At 48.0% G+C, this 24,609-nt stretch overlaps 1 pseudogene; it reads right to left on the bottom strand.

Annotated features, from left to right (window-relative positions):
• Nucleotides 1–298: 298 nt before the first annotated feature.
• LOC146862059 (solute carrier family 46 member 2 pseudogene) lies at nt 299–1,402 on the bottom strand (annotated as a pseudogene).
• Nucleotides 1,403–24,609: the final 23,207 nt, after the last annotated feature.

Below are 24,609 nucleotides of genomic sequence, written 5' to 3'. Positions count from 1 at the left end.
ACACCTATCTTCTATTAATTTAATCTACCACGTAGAAACTGGAGTAAATGTATGGAATGGTTTTCTTAAAAGCATAAGACTAATTCCGATAATCAAAAATAACAGTAACCTTGGATTCCAAAGCAGCGTCCTGCCAGACGTAAAGCCCTTCAATGCCTCATCAGGGGTAGTAAGTGCTATGTAAATGCAATCACACTAAAATACCAGCCTAGACAAGGGTTTAAAGATAGTTAAACAACTGAAATAGTGGCACAACCCCACCACAAATTATCTCTCTGTGAAACAGTTTCAGAAAACCTTACTCACCAATAAAATAGAGAAAGCCCCAGCGCACAAAAGCCATGATGAAGTAACCGGCGCTGAAGGACACAATCCCGATCATAATCATCGTGGTGTCTCTCAAACATCTGGAGAAGATGAAGACGCCTAAGAAGCTGGTGAAGAAGATCATGAAACCTGCGGCGCTGCTGTACCCAATATACACTGGTCCCCACTCTAGCGGCTTCTTTATCAGGAAGAGGGGCAGCAAGTCCACAGCCCCGGCCACGGCTAGTTCATAGAGGGCAGCACTGATGAAAAACAGTGCAATTATGGCCTTGGATGGTGGTACCAAGAGTTTTCTCTCATCCCGGTTCAACGAAGAGGTTCGCTCTGGGTCGCCATCCAACAGCCTTGTTCTTTCTGTTTGCTCGGCCCATGGTCTCCTGTTGGTTCCACCGTTGGCCTGGTTAGGTGCACTGTTCCCATTGCCACCACTTCCTTCGTTGGGGACCTTTAGAACAAAAATGCTGTATATGATACAGAATAAATAAAAAGCGAGGCTGCAGGACACCAGCACCGTGCCATGGAGATAGCGCACGTTGAAATGAACAAAGATTTGCCCAGAGGTCATGCTCCCAATAAAACCCGCCAAGCCACGGCTGAGCTCGATTATGATGAGCCGGTGAGAACGCCCACTCTCTGAAGACCCGAGTGAGCCCAGTGCCATGATGCCAGCCCAGTAAGTAGTGAAGCCTCCAGTGAGGCCGTTCAGTGCCGCGGAGCCGTACAGCACCTCTATTGGCCAGTCCAGAAGTATCACGAGAAGGAGGAACATACGAGACACGAGGTAGCCAAACAGGGGAACACAGATGGTGATCTTGTGGTGCTTCCTGTCACCAAGCCAGGCGAGGACGAAGGCAGACGCCAAGGGGCACAGCCCACAAAGCAGGTTGTTGATGATGTAGAAGTTGGAGATGGCTATCTGCTGCTCCTCATCCGTCAACGCCACTGCCGACGAGTTGGAGCGATTGAAATAGTTCTTCACCACCATCAGCAGCCCGGTGTCGTAGAAAGAGCTGGCCATCTGGGTCCCGACCACAACGGGCTCCACCCATGACCTCCACATCTGGCAGTATTCCATGGTGACCTTGCCAATATTCCTCAGCTCAAGTCAATATGCTTCAAAGTGGGCTCAAAGAAGGACCAATCACAATTTACCATGCACAGCTCTGAAACTATTCTAAATGTATAGCAAGTATCTCCTCACATTTATCAAGACAGACACTTGAATGTGTTTCTCGTCTTATTAGCTCAGTGCAAGCTTGAACAGAAACTAGAAAATCTTTTGTTCCAGCTTCCTTGTTTCCATATGTCTACCTCTTACAAACTGCTATGATGCCGGGCAGGCAGGGGCTGCTGCTGTATTTCATGAGTAAGTACCCTGATAGGTGCCCCTGCCCTGAGGGGGCGGTCACCCGGGGCAGGGCTTTGGGGCCGCGTCGCTTCGGGTCCACTCTGCCCCCCTTCAGACCTAACCGGCGAGAGCCCGTCAGGGGCCACTTCTGGCCTGGAGTTATTTTGGTCTGCAGCACAGGGAGAGAACGAGGAGCGAGGGGGGACCTCTCTGACTCAGAAACAAACACGTGTAATGTATGGATGTCCCCCGAGGTAGAAAACATTGCGTTATCCAAGGAGTCACCTTAATTCTGAGAACAAGGTGTGCTAAATCATGTTATTTTGAGTATGTCAAAGAATAAAGAAGTTGAGGAGACAGCCCAAGACAATTTCTGTCCTTCCCTTTTCGTTTCATAAAACCACTTTCGAAAGTTGGTTGTGGTCCTGTTGTCTCGCTTAGATCTGCTTTTAAACAGGATATTGAGGTCTGAAATGTCAGACTTGCAGTCGGTGGTGGCATAAAATCTGGAGCGTAGTCAGCGCGCATGGACAGATTACCCTTAAAGATACTTAATATGTACATTCCTAATTCCAAGAGCAGAAAAAGACACTGTTGGGACGAAAAAGTCCAGTGCATGGTGATAGACCTGCACACCCCTACCCTGAGTGCCCCAGCTCCATGGATATCTGGATCCCTGGTGACGATTTTGGGTCATAGGCGACCTATGTCTGTCTCACGTTAATGCAGCTTTGTTAATTCACAGTGGTAGAGGGCTACCGCCTTTACCAGTTGTTGAGTCATACAAGTGTGGTGATGTCATTTCTGTTTTGTGTTTAGTAAGGTGTAGTGTGAGCAGGCCTTTTTACCTGTGTCACTGGAGTGGTGCCTACCGATCCATTCATGTAAATTTCTGTTACTGTGTGCTTAACAGACTCTTGGCCTACATGGTGACTGTGTGTAGCGCCGGGAATCTAGTGATACTTGCCTGACAATGCTGGCATGTTTGTGTGCCTGTGCATGGTACATAATTTGGTGGCCTGTCGGTTCCATTTTGGAAGCCCAGGGTCTGGAAAAGCTAGTGGGGGTGAGGACTGCCAACCCCAGAGAGGAGATGTGGATTTCTAATGTTCCTGACGGCTCCGGTGGGAACACACCCGTTAGAGGAAGGGGAGCCTATCAAAGGTCCTTTTGATCTCAGGAAGAGTTACTAGTCAGGCGGACCTGGGCTCATTGTCAGACAAGAGGGTGGATCTGATAAGGTTGGGACTGTAGGACCAGGGAATCAGGAAAGAGGGAAGGCTTAGGCCTTGGAACCTTTGCAAGGTATATGTTAGTGGAAGCTGACAACCAGGTGTTATTCTGGTTACTCCCTTAGCCTATATATTGTGGGTATATTTGAGCTGCTCCTGTGATGGCATTGTCACTTTGTCAAAGAACAGGACATAGTAAAGAGCATTTCAAAGGAGTCAACATCCACTACATGAATTTCAAATGACCAGACGCTAAATCACATCTGTGTTTGACTTTAAGGATGGGACCATCTTTCAACACCACAGCTTCAACTGGAGGGAAGATCACCAAGACTTCTAGCTGCTGGAACCAGGATTAGGAACAAAGGTCTTCTAGTCTCCCTTCTGGGTGTGTGACCTTCACCCAGGAAGCCAAGAACGCTTGCCTTGCGCCTGGAGCCCCAGTCTTCTCCCTGCATGCCAAGACCAGAGCGCCTTTTGGGGAGGAGGAGAGAGCCTAGAGGGATCAAGGACCAGTGAGGGTCCTGGTGAGTGGATCCACGTGAGCGAAGTGTGAGGCACCCAGTCCAGTTGGGACTGTTGTTGTGAAAGAGAAGTGTTTGCCTTCCTGCAGAAGTCGGCAACACTGTGAAGTTGTAGGCCCTTGCCCAGTACAACCGACATTGTTGGGGCCATTACTCTTGCCCTTGATCGCCATATGCCAGAAGAGTGCCACAGGGACTGTTAGGGCAATTGCCTTGTACAACTGATATAGTTGGGGCTGGCCCCCATGCCCTGACCCCCTTATGCCAGGAGATGGCTACTTGGACTGTAGGGCTGTCACCTGTTTCTGAGGTGTCCCCTCGACCATCAGAGGGGCCAGAGATCAAGAAAAACATCCACCCTGCATCAACACTACTGTCCCATCACCTTCCTTCATTACCAAAGGAGAAGCCACCTGCTGCACCTGGAAGCTATTGTCGACTGCAATGGCTGGTCCGAAACCGCTAACTGCAGGAAGACGCGGTGTAGCCCGCCCATCGCTGCAGCGAGGGAAGATACAGTCACTTCTCCAGGCCGCAGCTGAGTAAGACTGGAGCAGGGCCGGCCGGCAGTTTAAGACCTGCATAAACTCAGTCTATTAGCGCCATAGTTTTCTGAGCTTTCAGGACCAAAGCGAGACTTTGTTGCGCATTGCTAGTGCGGGCAGCACCTGTGGGGCCACCTCAAGTAAACCACCAGAAACCCGTATGTCAGTGTGGAGGAGGATGTGAGTGGATCCAGGGAATACTGCCTAGGAAAGCGCTAAAGCGCTTACACTGAGAGACCTTGATGTGTATTATTTAGTGTGCTGTATTATAGTTTGCATGTGCAATACATTCTTCATTTCTTAAGTATTGGACTGGGCAATACGATTTTTTGGGTTACTGTTTATATTTTGAGTTTTTTGCCTTTGTTTACTTTGCACCTACCTCCCCCGAGAAGCCTTGGACTGCTCAATCTGCTCCACCACTGACGGTCAAGTGCTGAAGGGTTAGTACTGGCCCAGCTGTTCATGATCCACAGAAGGTCGGTCCATGGGACGCCAGGAGTAAAAAGCCTCAACCCCACACACTTCTATTATTTGGGTATAAGGATGCCAGACAACGTGACATGGGCCCCCCAAATAGAAAAAAAGCAAAGCAGTTCTCCACCAAAGGACCTCAGCTATTGGAAGGAAACATAAGGCCTCCATAGGGGGATCTATTTCACCAGCTCTCACTGTGTATAAAGCCACAGTAGTGGTAGCAGCAACATATGGCGCTGAGATATGTGGGTACACCAACTGTGAAGCATTCACGCTGCTTGAAAACAAATTTATCAGGTGCTTGTTAAACTTGCCCTCCAGTACCTCACTTATACCACTTAGATCTGACATGACACTTAAGCACATTCATCAGGTGACAGACATCCTTAGAACCTTTAGGGCCTTATCTACAAGAAAGTGTCTCAGCGAGGCACCACAAGCCATCTGGCTGCGCCGCACTGAGTCACTTTCAGAGCACAAGGATGCGACATATTTACAATAATATGTTGCATCCCTGTGCTTTCCCCTGCGCTGGTGAACAATTGGCTGCCATGCGCCAATGCAGGCATCCTTGCAACATGGTGCAAGGGTGTCTGCCTTTCAGGGGAGATTGTTTTTGTGCAGGAAGGGACTCCTTCCTCCACAAAAACAATCACGAGAGGTGATTTACACTTTCTATATGTGCTGCAGAATGAAGCATGCATAGAAAGAGGAAAAAACGAGAAGTGAAAACATTTCACCTTGTTGCGCCTCCCTACGCCACCACAGGGGAGGCGTAGCATTCTGTCCCATTCCCAGGTTTCTGAAGCATTACAGGGATGCCTTGTCAGGGCTGATTTCCCAGGACATCCAAGCACGCACCCCGTGGCTCAAGTATGTTAAAAATAAGTTCAAAGAGATTAAATTGGAAGAGCTATGGGTTTCATAACAGAGGATCAGGAAGGGTGACAGCCAGGAAGTTAAACTAGCCTATTAGGAATCCATCCTAATGAAGATCTGGAATGATCAAGGCTCTGGACAGTATTACGGGCCAATTTTAACATTTTAAGTGCTCCCCTAACTATGATCACTACGTGGATAGAATCTGTCCACCTCAGGCAAAACATATGTGTGTCAAATTTAGAATTGGCATTTAGGCCTTGAATACTCTTACAGTTAAATGGGGAAAAATAGTCCCAAGAACCAAATAACTGCCCTCATGGTCCATCACAAAAAGAGATGGAAGAACATTTTGTCTTCTTCTGTGCTAAATATAGAAGACCTTGTACGAAGTGGATTAATCCGCTATGTAAGTTATTGGGGGTCAGTAAATATCAGGACACACTTAGAATTTTGAAAAGCGATACAAGTGAACTGATTGTGTTTGCTGTACCTCGCTTCTTGTTGTGGGAATGGAGAATGAGAGCATAGGATCCTTCTACTTAGGCTCATCACAGAAATAATGTGAACTGCTACTGTGTCGATCTTGTGCTTGAGGGCTTCCTTGGAGGCAGTGATGGCGGCTAGTACTTTATCCGAGTGCAATTGCAGGATCTTGGGAAGGACCACCTGTGCGGTGTCTATGTCTGCCGTCCTGACTGGGGGCCCGCCCTTGTCTTTCTGCTCGGCTTGGGCTTCTTGGTCCTTATTTTGGCATAATTTCACAAGTTTTAGAGTATAGTCGGCTACCACTGTCCTAGCGACAGAGTCATGCCACCGATCAGCAATCTACAGTTTCCAGCTCAGGTCACAGACTTCTAGCCCCAGCAGTGGCCGTCCCTCTTCATGCAAGGTCACCTCGTCTCTTCACTGAGGGCGGCCAGGCACAACCCACAGTCCGTGGGCTCTTGAGTTGCTCACAGAGCTGGACCGTCCTAGGGTCTTTATCAGCCTCCGTACTCTTCTGAGGGAGGCCATCCTTCTGCCCAGCATCATTCCGTTGATACTGGCAACTTATCCTCTTGCCTCCAGCTTGTTATGATCAGACTCCCACTGTGCTCCTAGTTCCTACTCCCCCAGTGTATTCACCACCTCATAGCCTTCAACAGGGGTCACCACCACCATCTCCTTATGTCTGTTTTACTCTCTCTACGTGCCCTCAGCCTAGGTCCTTTGTTCATATCCGCCTGGATTCTGTGTCTTCTCTGCCGGTCAGCCTGGCTTGGTTAAGTATTGTTGCTTGGACACCATCAAGAGTGCCCTGCCCCCTATTTAGCAATCGGTAATACCATAGGAGACCCTGGAATCCAAAGGGTACAGGCTGCAAGTACTTTCTTTTTTGCCCCTAGGGACCTCTGGGCAGTTATTAGTACATTGTACAGGACCTGCTTAGCCCATCCATGCAGCTTTCAACCCCTGCGCCGCTCTCAGGTGTTTCAATTGCAGTCTCATTCCTGCTGCTCCTTCCTTGTAGCCGACCCCAGTAGGAAGGTGGAGTATCATGTGGTAATGCTGGTTAGTCTGCACCATGCTAAACTATCACAAACCCCAAAGATGGTCCTTGGATTCACACTAATAAATCCTTAGCTCAATCCTTGTAGACTGGCAAAGAGTAGTCAGGCTTTACTACAGGAATATGTGTAAACCATTTCAGAGTGCCAACATGGACGATAAGTAATTGACATGACTCGAGAGAAATCCAACACCAAATTATAAAACTAGAGTGTATTTTATCTTAATTTAGACACCAAAACGAATGGAATAGCATACATATAACCGAAGTTATAGATTTTAGAAGCAATATAAAATCAGCACAATATAATGCAGTGAAAATTTAACATTGAGGTCTATGGGAAAAAAACATTAGTGACAATCGGTAATTTGCAGGTCGAGTTGCGTGGTACCCTTGCAAGGTAAAGGTGATGGGGGCCCCAGGGCCAGGCCACGACAGTCAGTTAAATTTTACCTGACCCGTGGAGTCCAGGTGCAGAGTTGTCCTGGCTGTCCTTGGTGCTGAACAGGAGTCACGAGAGAGATGCTTTTACCGCTTACATGGTGCTGCAGTGAACAAGATGCAAAAACACAACAGGGTAGTTTCTGATGTCAGTCAAAGGTCAGATGGAGTTCCCTCTAGATGCAGCATCGAGTGAAGGGGTTGGTTGCCGGACTGGTGACCAACAAGCCTTGCTAGCGGTAATCCGTGGAAAAAGGTACTTCAACGTACAATTGTCCTGTAGAACACGCTAGCTTGCTGTAACTTTGTGGAAGGCAGGACTACAGTTCCCACAAATCACTAGCCTGTCACGATTTGGGCGATACCACTGAGGGCCCACTGGAAAGCAATTCTTCAGATCCGGAGCGCATTTTACCTTCAGTTTGCAGAGGACTAGTGCCACTAGTCCAGGGGAGCCTGAGGGTGCTTTAGGTTTCTACAGGGGTCCTACTGTCTGGGGGAACTGAGAGTTAGTCTAGGATAAGCTTGGATTAGGCAGTTCCAGGAGCACTGCCACACGTGCAGAGTATCCCTCTTTTGTTTTGTGCAAGTCCTGTTGCAGCAGACACGGGTCTCTTCTTTTGTTCTCTTTGATGCAGGTTGTTCAGAATGGATGTTCTGGTGTCCGGTGAAGCCTTGAAATCCTAGATTTAGGGGTGTGGGTGCAAGTGACCAATGGACTGCTTGCCCAGCGGCTAATCTGGGGGGTGTAGGTCACCTTTTCTACCCAGAACCTTCCGTTCTGCAACTTCTAACAATGGCAGAACCCTTCCTGGAGTTGTGGCTAGCCTTCTGGGGTTGTACACCTCCTTGACTGTCTAATTTCCTATCTGACCGGGTGTAAATGTGCCTGGGGCAGGGCTGATTCCTCTTCTGGGAGTCAGTCCTGATGCATATTGGAGGCAGTGCAGCCTTTGAAGCTCATCGCCTTCATGTGCCACTTCACTAGCCTTTCTGGGAGGGAGGATATGCAACCTCCTTCCTGCCCAGGTCTTTCTTCCTAACTCCTGGGAGTGAACACACTGCCTGGCAGGAGGTCAGAATCCTGTTTTGGCGGCAGCAAGCACGGGCTGCCAGACAGAGCACAGAGAACTTGGGGCAACCAGGTGGGCAACGTCTAAGGTAGCCACCTATGTGCATGCCACATCGCACTCGACATAAGATTAATGTAATGGGTGAGGAGGCACATTGTTTGATACCAAACTTGACATATTTAGGCAGTACCATGACGGAGCTGCCAACCCCAGGTTTTCCCGGATACCAGCCCATGTTATCCTATGGACCGTCTATCACTTATAGTGTCCTTTAATGGTGGTAAAGGGCACTATAGGGACATATAAGCTTGTACTTATGTGTCCACACCTCTAATATACTGCACCCTTCCTCCTGGACCTTTCTTAGGGGTGACTGATATATTAAAGGCAGTGCATTGACACTGCCACGCATGTGGAGGACAGAGTCGAGTTTGAGCAGTTTTCACTGCTCCTGCAGTCTGCAATGGCAGGCAGTGGCGTCCGGAACAGATCGGGGTGGGCAGTGTGGGTGGGGGCAAGTGGTTGACAAAAAAAAGAAGAAAAGTACCTTTTGGCACGTATCTCCTCCGTCTTCTCTCACAACTGAACTGGAACCAGGAAGCACACCCAGGCTCCCCTGACCAATCATAATGCTGCAGTGCAGGGTTGTGATAGGTCTGAGCACCGTGGTTCAGCGTTCAGCCAGGGAATTAGAGCCTGGACATGTTCTCCACCCAGGCTGTAATGCAGCCTAGGTGGAGAACATACAAAGTGCGCATGACGGTTTAGCTGGCCTGCGAGGGCCAGCCAAACAGTCATGTGCACTTAGGAGTGGGCAAACCACTCCTCCCCTGCTCCTCTGTCATCAGAGCAGCCCGCCAAGCAATTCTGCAGCAGAAGGAAACATAAAATGATAATAACCTCAAGTTATTATCATTTTATGTTTCCTTTATTTCACTGCGCATAGCAGTGGGGCGATGCTCCTCCGCCTTAGCGGAGGAGCCGCCTCTGATGGCAGGCCTGCTGCCATTAGTGTACTTGGGTCACTCAGTGTGGCACAAACAGTGCTGCAGGCCCCGAGGACCCCTTTACCACCCATGCTCTGGGTACCCCAGTACGATCTACTGGGTTAAGGTCCTTGTCATTGGGGATGCTAATCTACACATAACAGTTTTAGGGAGAGAGCACCGTTACTGGGGTCTGGGCAGCAGAATCCAGTGCACTATCAGAGTAATAACCATCAGCATTGCCGCAAAACATGGGGGGGTGACCATACAAAAGGGGCCCTTTCCTACAACTCCTATTAAAGCCCTTGCTGTGTCATCTGCTGGGAGTTAATACAGCTGGACTCATACATGTAGCTGCCTGCAGGTTTCTCTACTCAGCTTATTGAGGGCCGCTTGTTCACCAATATCTGAGGGTCCCCCCTTTCCTGCTTTTCTGTAGTGGCCCCTCTAAGGCTCTTGACCCCACCATCCTGCTCTTGACTGTCGGTAGGTCCACCCTGCCCACTGCTGTGCTGCCAGGTCCCACTGGTGGCCTCGGGCCTCCAGTAATGCTAAAACTGGAAATGTGCCAAAATGCATGGGTGGATGCATGGGAACACCCACGCTCCACCCATGGAACGCCTCCTTAGGGCAGAGTAACGCAAGGCAGCGATTTGCGCTGCCTTGCTGTACTTTAGAATTACCAAGCCATGCAGGGCCACACAAGGTGGCTTTGCGTGGCTTAATAAATCTAACTTTGTTGTGCGTCGCTCTTGCGCCCCCTTGCGTGGGGCAAGGGTGACACAACACAATGATACATTTGCCCTTGGGCATGGTGTAAATATCAGTAATGCAATTCCATTAAGAAACCCAAGAGGTACAGTAGATGTGCCAGTATTTCCACGCTTCATATCTACATACAATAGTCACAGGCCAGACATAAATACTTTATTCCTTTACCTGTGAAAAGGATTCACCACAGGCAACAGCAGTGCAAGCTTCACTCACAAACAGTGGGGGTTCTGCAAGGGCAGCAATAGTCAACGTTTTCTTCACACAGAAATGGCACAGCACAGGGACTGGCACTCCCAGCTTCTACGACATAAAACAGGCATCGCACAAGCAGCTGCTGTGCAAGCTTCCACCACACACAGAACATGGGCAGCTGAAGCACAAGCTCTCCTACCACAAATAAGGAACTGCATAGGAAGCAGAAATGAAAAACCACCTTCAAACCAAACGGTTACAGTACAGGAAGCAGCAGGGAAGGTCTGATTCATAAAACAAGGCACAGAATAGGAAGTACCAGTGCATCACTCGCACAACACGTAACAGGTACAGCACGAGGAACAGTCAATCAAGACATTTTTAAAGCGCACTACTCACCCAGGGGGTCTCAAGGCACTGGGGGGGGGGGAGGGGGGGAATTACTGCTCGAACAGCCAGGTCTTGAGTTGCTTCCTGAAGGCGAGGTGGTCCTGGGTTGTCCTGAGGTGGATGGGGAGGGAGTTCCATGTCTTGGCCGCCAGGTAGGAGAAGGATCGTCCTCCGGCGGAGGCTCTGTGGATGCGTGGAACGGCGGCGAGGGAGAGGCTGGCAGAGCGGAGCTGGCGAGTGGGCTTGTGGAAGGTCAGGCGGTTGTTGAGGAGCTTGGGGCCCAGGTCGTGGAGGGCCTTGTGTGCGTGGGTGAGGAGTCGGAACGTGATCCTTTTGTTGACGGGGAGCCAGTGTAGGTCTCTCAGGTGTCCGGATATGTGGCTGTGTCGGGGGATGTCCAGGACGAGTCGTGCTGAGGCGTTCTGGATCCGTTGGAGTTTCTTCTGGAGTTTGGCGGAGGTGCCGGCGTAGAGGGCGTTCCCGTAGTCCAGCCGGCTGGTGACGAGGGCCTGGGTGACCGTCTTCCTGGTCTCGGTGGGGATCCACCTGAAGATCTTTCGGAGTATGCGCAGGGTGTTGTAGCATGAGGACGAGACGGTGTTGACTTGTCTGGTCATTGAAAGGGAGGAGTCCAGGATGAAGCCCAGGTTGCGTGCGTGGTCAGTTGGCTTGGGGGTGGCTCCCAGGGCAGGGGGCCACCAGGAGTCGTCCCAGGCGGAGGGTGAGGATCCCAGGATGAGGACCTCCGTCTTGTCTGAGTTCAGTTTCAGGCGGCTGTCCTTCATCCATTCGGCGACGTCCTTCATCCCTTCGTGTAGGCTGGCTCTGGCGGCGTCCGGGTCGTTGGTGAGGGAGAGGATCAGCTGGGTGTCGTCGGTGTAGGTGATGATCTTGAGGTTGTGTCGGCATACGATGGCTGCGAGGGGGCTCATGTAGACGTTGAAGAGAGTGGGGCTGAGCGATGAGCCTTGTGGAACGCCGCAGATGACTTCGGTGGCCGCTGAACGGAACGGGGGGAGGCGGACTCTCTGGGTTCTTCCGGCGAGGAATGAGATGATCCACTCCAGGGCCTTCTCCTGGATACCAGTGTTGTTCAGGCGCTGTACCAGGGTATGGTGGCAGACAGTGTCGAATGCCGCGGAGAGGTCCAGAAGGATGAGGGCCGCAGTTTCTCCTTTGTCCAACAGGGATCTGATGTCGTCTGTGGCTGCGATGAGTGCGGTCTCGGTACTGTGGTTGGCTCGGAAGCCGGACTGCGAGTGGTCGAGGGATCCATTGGTCTCGAGGAAGGCTGCAAGCTGTCTGTTGACGGTCTTCTCGATGACCTTGGCGGGAAACAGGAGGAGCGAGATGGGGCGGAAGTTCTTGAGGTCGGAGGGGTCTGCTGTTGGTTTCTCAGCAGGGCGCTGATCTCGGCGTGTTTCCAGCACTCCGGGAAGGTGGCAGCGTTGAAGGAGGCGTTGATGATGTCGCGTAGATGGGGCGCGATGATGTGGTCGGCCGTGTTGAAGATGTGGTGTGGGCAGGGGTCCGTAGGGGATCCGGAGTGGATGGTGTTCATCGTTCGCGTGGTTTCTTCGGTGCTGATCGGGGTCCAGGTGCGGAGGATGGCGGTGGGCGGCGTAGGTTCGGTGGTGGGGTTCGTGGTAGGCGGGCCGAAGCTGTTGTGAATGTTGGCGATCTTGTCGTGGAAGAAGGCTGCGAGGGAGTCGCAGAGGTCTTGTGAGGGGGTGAAGTCGTTGTTTCCGGCATCGGGATTGGCGAGCTCTTTGACGATGTTGAAGAGTTCCTTACTGTTGTGGGTGTTGTTGTCCAATCGTTCCTTGAAGGCTGTTTTCTTCGTAGCGCGGATCAGTCGGTGGTGTTTGCGGGTGGCGTGTTTGAGGGCCGTCATGTTGTCCGTGGCCTGGTTGGTGCGCCAGGTGTTCTCCAGGGAGCGGCAGTTCTTCTTGGAGGTGATGAGTTCGTCGGTGAACCAGGAGGCTTTCTTGCTGCTACGTCTGCTGGGGGGTTTCTTCAGTGGTGCGAGGGTGTCAGCGCAGTTGGTGATCCACTGCGTGAGGTTGTTGGCGGCTTCGTTGGGGTCCGTTGCGTTGCTGGGGGCGTTCTGGCTGAGGACGGAGGTGAGCTGGTCGTTGGTGATCTTTTTCCAGCTCCTGCGAGGGGCCTGTAGAGGGTGGTGGTGGGTCGTCGTTTTTCCGAAGCTGAAGTGGATGCAGCTGTGGTCAGTCCATAGGAGTTTGGTGGAGTGGCTGAAGGTGACGTATTTGCTGGATGAGAAGACTGGGTCAAGCGTGTGGCCGGCGTAGTGGGTGGGGGTGGTTACCGGTTGCGTGAGTCCGAGGTTGGCGAGGTTGTCCAGCAGGGTGGTGGTGTTGCGGTCCGTGTTGTTCTCCAGGTGGAAGTTGAGGTCCCCCAGGAGGATGTAGTCGGTGGAGTTGATGGCATGCGGGCTGACGAAGTCTGTGATGTCTTCGCTGAATTGTGTGCGTGGTCCCGGTGGTCTGTAGACGAGGGTGCCTCTGAGCGTGGTTTTGGGGTCGGTGTGTATCTGGAAGTGGAGGTGTTCGGCGGAGGTGAGGGTGTCGTCGGAGTTGGTCGAGATGTGGATGGTGTTCTTGTGGTCACAAAACAGGCACTATATGAAAGTAAAAGGCACTAAGCATGGAAAGCAGCTATGGAAACCTCTCTTGCACAACAGCCAAAGTGCAGGAAGTAAAGCATCAGTGCAAACCTCATTAATACAATAGATTCAGCCTGGGCAGCCTGCAAGCCTCAGTTGTACAAAACAGCACCTCATTATAGCTGCTGTGAATCCTGTTCAGGGTGCAAACGTCAGTTTGTGTCGAATAATAATGACATCTCTTGGACAAGTAGCATATGTAGCAGATTTATGCACTGCCAATTTGCACAAGGCAAGCCTGGTGCAAAGTGTGTGCCCTGTCCACATCATGTGAACACATAGCACGTATTGTTAGTGCTCATCGGAATGGGGGAAATAGCATGCTCTTTTGAGTGTTCTCCCCAATTTCTAGGCCTAAAACTGGGAAAGGTGCAGTCATTTTGCACCCACTAAATTCTGCACCTTGTGAAACCAGATCACACTTACAAACCAACCATGGGCCTCATTTGCAATATTTTGATGCACGGCAGTGCAGCAAGCCTTCCTGCTGTGCTGCCCTGCGTCAAAATAAAAGGGCAGGAAAGCGCCATAACCACAGGATACAGTGCATTCCTGTCCATTTCCCCTGCGCAAACAGCAGCGGTGCGCCAGTGCAGACACCCTTGCGTTATTTTACAAGGGTGCCTGTGCGGAGGGGATTATTGTTTTTGTGAAGGAAGGTGTCCCTTCCTGCACAAAAACAACCATTAAATGCATTTTCCTCTTTCTATTTGTGCTGCAGAATGCAACACCAATAGGAAGAGGAAAAACGAGGAGAAATCAAAGTTTTCTCCTTGTTGTGCCTCCTTATGTCTCCGCAGGGGAGACGTAGGATTCTGACACATTCCCAGGTTTCCAAAATGTAAGTCTGGGAATGCGTCAAGTTCCATGGATGTTGCATGGGAACACCTGCAGCAACACCCATGGAATGCCCCTTGCACACAGAGTTATGCATGAAAGGGAAACATATTTACAAGGCCATGAAAAGTCACGCAGGGTAACTTTACATTGCCTTGTAAATATGGGGAAGCCCATTGCGCTGACAGTGCATCAATAAAAGTGACGCACTTGTGTCGCAATTTGCTTGTAAATAAGCCCCCGCAATTGCGGGCCAGTTAAAATGAGATCCTAGCAATGCGGGCAGCAGCAGAGCAAGCCTCTCTAACAAAATGACAGCATTGGAAGCAAACAGCAGTGCAGGTCTCCCTCAAGCTTCGGCTGAAGCTGGGAGGCCTACATCACAAAACAAATACACTTCAAGCTGAAATGTAGGGCTTGTCGTGCACAACTGGTGCGTGTCAGCACCATGTCCTGTGTGATACCTTCAACCAGCCAATGCTTGTTATCCTAGCGCACATGTACTAAAGAAAATGGCATGTGCAAGAATGCAAATGTTTCCTAAAAAGTTGCCGCTACCAGAAGCTATTGCATATAACATCCCAATTGGGGGCTCCAAAGCATGCGAGACACCTAAGCAAGGGCTCCTTGCAGTTGCAGAGAGCAGTGCATCAGATGCTGTTTATGGGAGTGGTGTGGCACAGCGGCCAGAGCTGCTGACTCTGGAGTGAGGGGCTCACGGTTTGATCCCCGGCGTTGGCGGCAGCTCAGCACCATGTGACTCTGGGCAATAGCTCACGTAATCTCCCCGACGGCCCCCCAGTGCCTGGATACCCTTAGGGGTGATAAGTTTGTGCTTTACAAATCTGGAATTATTATTAATTATGATCTTCAAAGTGCGCATTTTGAGCCCCGCAGTGGAGATCTAAAAGGTTCAACATACAAACTTAACTCTTTAAATATGTGTAATTCAAAGACCCATTATTTATGTAGACAGATACACATTCTTGCCTGCATGGGCACACACATATTTCAGCAGTAATTGAAAGTGAAAGAAGTAGAGTCCAGCAAAGGGGATGGGGTGGGAGTGCAAAACTCCAGTAGGAAAGAACCCTTTTAATTGATTAGAGTGTGTGCATCACACAGAATATATCTATTTGGTAAGACAAAAACATTCTGAAGTGCCCAGCATACTGTAATGAATTAAAATGTCCCAATCTTGTGAGCAATAGAAAGTAATAGGGTCTCATCAGAGCCTCATTTTGCTTCTGGTACTGGCACTGTCTTTGTGATCTTTGATGCTGGTGGTCGCAAGGGGCAAGCCAGGGTCTGAAAACTCAAAGTCTCCATCTCCCTGTCTCTTCCAAGATGTCCTGTATTCACCTCCCTTTAGCTGTAATATCACTTCGCATATGATTCTTCATGTACCCCTCACACACCCAAAAGTGCTGTGTGGAAGCACCTCACTTCCTCACACATGGGCCCCTTGTATCCTCCACATTTCGTTCTTTCAAGTAAAGTGTTCTCTGGGGCTTGCGCCCCTTGCGCCCCTTGCGCCGCCAGTGCGTCGCTTTTAATATGGGAAAAACTGACGTACCGGCGGCGCAAGGGGCTTGTAAATAAGCCCTTCTATGTTGAAGGATTTTTCTAGGGATGGCTCTTTTAAAGCCAACAACTTTTCCTGGATCTTTAAGTTATTTGTCCTGTTAATCAGTTGGTCTCTTATAATCTCACCATCTAAGTCTCTAACCTTGGAAGTGGCAGTCAATTTACACAGAATTACTACATACTTTTCAAAAGAATCACCTGGTGACTGTGCACACAAAAAAAGTGTACGTCTCTCCACAACAGAGATAATTTAAAAAATACTTTTCAATGCCCAAAACAACCTTCATTTCCTTCACTTCATTGAGTAGGCATTGGCACTATCTTCAACAGTTACCTGCCTATGCCCAGAATGTGCTTTGGCCTAGCCAGCTTCCTCTTGGCTACAAATACGTCACCACCTACATCTAGGTAGGTTTCAAAGGCACTAAACACATTTTCCCGAGCACCAACGTGTGGAAAAAATAAATGTCCAGTTCCAGCGAGTATTCACATTGATTTATTTTTTTCAAATTTCTTCAATTCCAATTTCAAGTGCTCTTCTCTTCAAATGTAGCCTTCAAATCGAGCCAACACGTGTTTCGTCACCACGCCACTGTGAATCGTTTATGGAGCACTCTCCACACGAAAATGTCGTACTTAGGTCTGAATGACAAGTGACCTAGATGAACAAGATACCAATCGAAAAATTATGTTCCACTCTATTTGTTAAGCCCTGATGAAGTCAGAGATGTAAAAACATTGTTTTCTGACGAAACACGTGTTGGCTCGATTTGAAGGCTACATATGAAGAGAAGAACACTTGAAATTGGAATTGAAGAAATTTGAAGAAAATAAATCAATGTGAATACCCACTGGAACTGGACATTTATTTTCTCCACACGTTGGTGCTCGAGAAACTGTGATTAGTGCTTTTGGACTGGGTTTTCCCTATTCATTACTGTGGGCATTAGTGGCGGACCACTTCCTTGGAGCACCTACTTTTGTACATTAGCTTTATTTACAGGATGAAACAAGCAACTGGTTGCTCAAGTGACCCTGCCACCTCTCTTTTCAATAGGTTTCAAGGGCTTCAAACCAGTCCTCCCACTTGGCTCACTGAAACATTGCACAAAGGTTGGGAGAGCTTCATACTAACTGCTTGGCCATGACTAATTGAATACCCTACACACTCTCCAGAGCAATACAATTTTGGCTGTACAAGTGTATGGAGTTATTGGCAAATTAAACAAAATAATAAAAGTCTGTCGCCGTTATCTTGAAATCGCAAAGCAAAATAACTCAGTACGTAAAGTGGTCACCGTTTTCAGAGGAGAATTCTAGTTCAGCCAGCTTGCTTTGTATGCCAAAATATTAATTATTTGACTTTTTAATGCAGTGTTTCCCAAACTTTTTAGACCATGTAGCAATTTTTAGAACACCAACCTTTCCTGATCCTCCTAGCTTTAACAGATATTAGGCAGGAGATATTTTAATGTAAAAGTAGACATGCTTTCAAAATGCTGTGAATTACGGAAATAACATATTCTTTACAATGTTTTGCATTCCTCTGTAACAGCAATTGTTTGTAAATGTCACAACCTTGACCATGGTCTTCAATATGTCTTTATCAGACTGCGGCAAAGATATTGATCTGCCCATAAAAGTGGCAAATGGTGAACTGCACTGGAGCTGGAACGCTTTTCAGAGTGGTGTTGATGGTCTATGGCAACTGCTCCTTAAAATCACAAGGCTTCTGAAAATATTGGTGTCAATACCAGTGATGTAGGCAAATTTGAAAAAACCCTTCTGCAGCAGAGTAAGGGGGTAATGCCTTATATCCATTTTTGTGTAAAAACAAGGCCCAGTGGTGCATTTTTTGCAAACATTGGCCAAAGGCATTGGAGCACTTTACTTGAGCACCAGATAACATTACGTAAGGTTAGATTCTTTTTAGTTTTAATATGGGAGATTAAATTTGCCCAGTGCCAATACCAGGACTTGAACCTGGTTCTCCAGATTCAGATCTGACAGTTTCGGCGGTTAGGCCACATCCATATTTCTCAATTTATGTATGAAAGTCATACACAAGCTCTGAGGCCTTGCACCCAGCCCAGTCTGGCTTTCGCGCTTCTTATAGCACGGAGTCGGCACTGGTGGAGATCTCAGAGGCTATTCGGGACTGTTTAGATGCGGGCGGCAGAGCAGCTCTGGTGATGCTTGATCTATCCGCCGCATTTGATACGGTGCCTCATGCCAGATTGCTTTCCCGCCTCTCCGAGATTGGTGTCTCTGGCCTGGCTTTAGCCTGGCTGAGGTCCTTTCTGGAGGGCCGTTTCCAACAGGTTTGGCTGCCTCCCACTGCCTCTCTTCTACAGGAGGTCTCTACCGGCGTCCCCCAGGGCTCTTCACTTAGCCCCCTTCTTTTTAACATTTATGTTACACCGCTGGTCTTTTTGGCTGAGAAGCTGGGGGCTAAGGTGATAGCCTATGCCGACGACACCCAGCTTCTTTTCACATGGAATAAGGGGGATGACTCCGTGCTGCCTGTTCAGAAGTGCTTGTCTTCGGTATTTGGTGGCTTGCCAGGGCTCAACTCAAATGCAATGAGGACAAATCGGAGATTCTTCTCTTTGGCAACTTTCCCGCGGATTTCAGAGATAGGATCTGGCCCCCTGACCTTTCCCCCCCCTCCTCTAAGGGGAGCTCCGTAAAAAATCTTGGATTGTGGTTCGAGGACAATCTGTCTTTTGCGACCCAGGTGAAGAAGGTCTCGGGTGGATGTTTTGGCCTTCTTAAGGTCCTCAGGAGTTTTCTCCCACTTCTCCCTAGACCGGCGAAGGAAACGGTTGTTCGGGCTTTGGTTCTGTCCCGCTTGGACTACGCCAATGCCCTCTATGTTGGCCTGCCTGGCTATTCCTTGAACAAACTTCAAGTGATCCAGAATGCGGCCGCTAGGCTCATTCTTGGTATTACTCGAAGGTGCAGTGTCCGCTCTCATCTTCAGGCCTTGCACTGGCTGCCCCTGATTGGGAGGGTTAAGTTCAAGGCTCTGGTCATTGCCCACAAAGCCCTTCATAACTTGGGGCCCATCTATCTTCAGAGGCGGTTCGCCTTTTATGTGCCGGCCAGAACCCTCCGGTCATCAGCTCTTTTACTTGCGAGGGTTCCACGCTTTTCCCGGTCTAGGATTGGGGGCAGCTCTCTTGCTGTCAAAGCTGCCGCTGCTTGGAACTCTCTCCCTTTTTTCTTGCGCAATACCCAGGACCCTGACGGTTTTAAGCGCCTCCTTAAAACTTATTTGTTTCCATAAACTCATCTGTTTTTGCTCCTACCTAGGCTCTTCCTCCTCTTGGGCTCGCGCTGGGACACTCTTCGGAGTAACTATTGCGCGCTATAAAAATATTTTAACATAACATAACATAACATAACAAGTGGGATGATTATGAATGATTACATATATTGGGCATATTTTTTGTTGAAATGGCTTTGCGAAGTAAGAAACCAGCTGCAAAAAATACTTGAAGGTTCAGCAGAGTCTTGCTTGGGAATTCGTGCAATGGTTTGTTTTAGGACTGGACTAGAGACATAGTCATAGGGATTGTGAAAATTCCTAGCTTCACACAAAGTGTAGCAAAAGTATTCAGCGGGAGAGTGGTATGGGTGTACTATGTAGCTAGTGGTACATTTTGGAAAAAACTGTCGCAAATAAATTACTATTCATTGTGCAGTAGAACACTACAATTTACAGATAGCACTTTTCCATTGAACTTGCCACTGTATGTGCACAGACTTCCAGTTTCACTGATAAAACTATGTAGACCACAAATGATAATGTGTGGAAATGAGGTTTCTGTGAATATTTATCATTTGAGCATCACCCAGTAAAAGTGCCTTTATTTATTTTGATACTTAAAAAAACGTTAACATCTTTGTTTCTATCACACTTCAGAATGACAAAGAAATGTGCTTCATTTTTGCTTTCCTAACTGCTGATACATTCTGAAATATGTATACATTTCATTTAAGGGTATTTAAATTTTGTTGTGTGCTACAAACAAAAGACATCCTACAGCCTACCTCAGCAGGAGTGTCAGATAGTCCATTTTAAAAACTCCTCTCACTTTGCTGTCAGAGAAAGATATGTAAACACCCATCCCTATGTTAAAAGAACAAACAGCAATTTGTCAGAAAATATAGCCTGACATTTGACCTCTGTCTTTGAAGCACAACAAAATTGACAAGATAAATGCAAAATATAAAGGCATCTTTACTTATTGCTCTTTCGAGACCCATCAGAAACCGTCTGGCAACCTACAGTTTGGGAAACGCTGTTCCAATGTGAAATGCTCTGGAGCAGTGGCGTCACTAGTGGGTTGCGGGGGTGCGGACCGCACCGGGTGACACAATCACATGGGGTGACACCGAGGTACGGGCAGCGCAATCAAAGCTCAGAGGGTGTCTGACCTGGTGGTACAGTGTGTGCACAGCCACAGTCGAATGAGACAGCAGACCCTCCTGGACATGTAGACAGGGGTGTGGGGGGGGCCTACAGGGACATGTGGACGTCTCCGAAGGCCAGTTTGTACCGAAAGCCAGTTAGCCAGGAGCACTGCCAGGCCCATATTAGCCCCGGAGAAGGATGCTTCACTAGCGTTTCACAAGAGTTGGCCTCACGTAAGACTGATTCTCTCCAAGGTATTCCAAACTTTTAGGGGAAGTGGCCCGACGTGACGTCACGTACGCTGTTATGATGGGAGCCTTTAAGAGAACAGAGTATGACGTGACCGCGTGAGCAAAGGAAAGAATCAGCAGGTGCCTGGGAGAGACAAGCATCCTTTAAGCCTCTCTGTCTGCTCGCTGTGCAGTGGCGTCACGCGGGGGGTGCGGACCGCACGGGTGACACCAACCCTAGTGACGCCGCTGCTCTGGAGTCCTCCTACTATTTCCATGTGCTATACTATATTCATCTTTCTATTACCTAGCCTTATAATGCTGTGTCCAGAGGGATGAAGACGCATTTCACATACCCTCAGTTCTGGACCATCCAGTACACTCACATCTTCTAGACCAGTGTTCATCTGAGTGCATGCTCTGGGGCATGGAACATGGCTGCTTTACAGCTGAGTGCTTAAATTTCACAGTTGCAGAAGTGGTGTCTCGTGGTTGCAGCCTTCTGACTCGCGTCAGATAAGCATTGATTCAAGTTTATTTGTTTTTGCCCAGCCAATTAAAGCCATTGCAAATTGATAAAACATATAAAACAACACGGTTAAGTGTAAATCCAAAACATATCGTAAAAAGGAGTGTTGGACAGTGGCTTTCGACACGTTATAAAATCAATTACTGAACTATTAATGTCTTGTAAATGAATTAGTAGTAATACATATTTGGTTGAAAACCGCAGTCCTTGCTAATGCACCCATTATAATGAAGCTTAAAGTGTCAATGCGTAAACAGTAAGCACATTCCACAAGGGCATGTTTTTGTTCAAGTTCTGTGTGAGATAACTGTTTGATAATCAGATTATTTGGTGAGCGTTCTTATTTAATTACCCATGGATCAGTCAGTCAGTCATAAAGCTTTATTCGACAATGTGTCATAAAAGCACAATCCAATACAGAATACATGACCAATATTGTAAAATTGATAAAACAGGAAATTTTTCCTCGCTTAAAAAAGACCATAAAACAGATTTAAAAGCAACAGAAATAAGATTCATAAACTCGACACCGGACTATATAACAATGTGCAAATAGTAGCAAACAGTTTACATTCGTAGGCAGGGTAACATGCATGGGTCAAAATGGCACCATCGCTTTCGATCTTATTATCCATGCTCAACCTAGAAATTTGGCTCTAGCTATAAGAAGTGGAAGCCAAGTTTCGGTGCAGAACAATCTAAGGGCAACCTCACATTTTCGAGTACCCAAAGCACGGCAAATAGGAGCCAGCAATATGCGCCGTGGAATAGTATAAGCAGGGCACACAAATAGTAAATGAGCCAAACACTCCATAGATACATGACAGAGGGGGCAGGACGTATCAGCTGAGGTCCCCCAGCTTGCTGAAAAAGACTTGACAGGTAGTGTGCCAACTCTTAATTGGAACAGGAGCTTTCTATCAAGAGGCTTTGTGATAGTGTCCCAATAGGCTTCTAGCCTTGGAGTTGGTTTAGCCATAAGAAATTGGCCTGTCAGCGTCGATGGATCACTATTCCTGAAAGTGTTGGCTTCCACCCATTCCCAATATCTTTCCTTCAATTGCACTTTCGATGGGAACTGCGTTTTTTCTGGATTCTCCCAAAGTTCAGCCAAACCAATATTTTCTAGCATCGATTTAAGATTCCGTAGCCATTTAATTTTCTTAAATTGGTCAACTCTTATAAGATCTTTAAAACCTTCAGCATACGAGGACAATTCTGGGGTTGACCAAATTCTTCGCCAGTATAATAAAGGTCGCAGTCTAGCACTGTCGGCCAATGCCTTCTTTCCTAGATCGCTAAGTAAAGGCAGTACTGGTGTGCTTTGCGGGAGGTTAATGATTTTTCGTAGAAAACTATTTTCAGCAACAGTCAGTTTAGACAGGTTTTTATAGCCCCATAACTCTGCCCCATAAAGAACTGCACTAATGACTTTCATATTATAAATAGTCAGGACTGGGCTAACTGGTTTTGTAAAAGATGCTTTAAACTCAGCTAATAAAGTTCCAGCTAACTGTCGATGTTAGCCATATCCAGTTGTTTGCCCCATTTCATATCCCTCTGTATGACAACCCCAAGATATGTATATTCTTTTACCTGCTCCAACGGACGTTTATTTAGCAGCAATGTTCCGCCAAACGATCTATGGGTGTTAAATGTCATATATTTTGTTTTAGAGACATTCATTTCTAGGCCCCGAAGTTGGCAAAATCAGTGATTCATGTATTTATGCAAGAATAAAAGGGTAAATCGTAGGCAATAGTTTGCATGCAACGGAAACATTGAGCATAAAAACGCATAGGAGAAAAAGGATGGAAGATACCAATTATATTCCACCAGTGTCCGGCAAGGTGCTTCTCTTATCAACTTGTCTGTTTTATTTAGGAATTTGATCAAACTACAAATAGCTTGTGGATGAGCATCGTTGAGCAGGAAATCTACTGCTACTTGAATTATACAAGAACCTTGTGTGATCCATATTTGATGAAGGAATTTCCTACGGTTGTTGATTAGAGCTGGACAAATACAGAGAAGGTGAGATAGATTCTCCTGAGATTGACCACATAGTCGACACTCGGTTGATACTGGGCACATCGACCATGGTGGTAAAAGCTCAAGTGACGTGAATTTTCCTAAGCATTGATGTTTTCTTTAGAACTCGGTGCATGCGCAATCTAGTTTGTGTTGTCGACCCTACAAATATGGTGCCTTCCAATAATTGAACTTTGCAAGAAAAGTAATTGAAGTTCAATTATGATACAATAGTGCGCTACAACAATATGCTGTATACCTGAATCGGTATGACTGTAATGTTGTGGGCCCTAGGCACAAGATGTAAGTGTGGAGAAGTGGCCTAGGGACTTGCGCCCTGCCCAATTTATTCGCAGGCTCACCTGACTGGTGATGCCTGTGTTGGATGGGTCTGGGGTGGGTATTAGGAGTGCCCCTATGGAGGGGCTTGTATATGAAGTGTCCTGCAGGACAGTACATTACTATCAAAGAAAAAGCAACAAGTCCAACCTGTGGAAACAAATAAACAATAAACTGGATACCACGTGGTCCATCATTCTCTTGAGTCAATCAACATGACATCAGTGAATGTATGGGCTGATAAAGCTGTATGCAACAGGACATCTCTGCTCACATTCATAATTTAACCTGAGTGGTTCAGGACATGAACGCTGGCTCAGAGACATCAGGGACTTTCTGACTGCATGCCGGCTGGAGTCATGTCCATAGTGTGGAGTTGGTCCACTCTGCTGATACTCCAGATGGCTCATGGTTGGTATCAAAAATTCGAAACAAAGTGCATCAGCAGCGTTGACTGATTCAATCGCAAAACGTCCATCACAGAGCATACTTTGTTGATGTTGCTTAGCTCGCTGAATACTGTCTTTTCGTGCTGCAACCTGTCGGTGGGGCATTGTCAAGTCTATCTGTCGCGCTTGAGGAGGTCCCTTGGTTGGGGTGCCATGGGACTGCTTGTGAGCTGCGCTGAGGCTGCATCTGTGTCACATCTGGCCCGCTGCAAGACCGCGGAGGAGCCACTGCCTAGTTGCTTGTGCAGCCCTAGGGGTAGAAGGGTCCTGGCCGAGACTTGCTCTTTCCACTAGGATCAGGATGCATGCAGGGTGAGCAGGTAGTCGCTGGTTGACTGCTTCTTCAGGTGACCATTGGAGTTTCTTTCCTGTAGGTATGATGATGGTGTTGGACTCCACTCCAGTTGTTCGATGCTCCACGGGTGGTAGTGATGATGCACTAATGCAAAATGATGATGGATTAAACCCAGATCAGTTGACTGGGGGTGAGTGTTTGCTTTGCTCAAACGCTCCATCCATCATCCCCTTTGGTATCGTAGTGATGATGCACAAGACAGGTGCTGGCATAATGGGGTTGCCAGTTATATGGTGAACCTGTATGACAGGTGGTAATGACTTGCCCTGATTGTGGTGGGCATTCCTTCTTGGGTCATCGACAACTTGGAGTGAAGGTGGCCAGGTGCTTACATCCTTTCTCTGTGGAGGCATCAGCATCCCTCAGCCTGGATGCTGTGAGTTGCTGAACCCGCCCGTAAATGTGTCTG

The sequence above is a fragment of the Triturus cristatus genome, chromosome 2_2 (assembly GCF_964204655.1).
Source record: "Triturus cristatus chromosome 2_2, aTriCri1.1, whole genome shotgun sequence".
Classification (NCBI taxonomy): domain Eukaryota; kingdom Metazoa; phylum Chordata; class Amphibia; order Caudata; family Salamandridae; genus Triturus; species Triturus cristatus.
The sequence above is the reverse complement of the archived record's forward strand: the minus strand, read 5'-3'. Positions and strand labels throughout refer to the sequence as shown.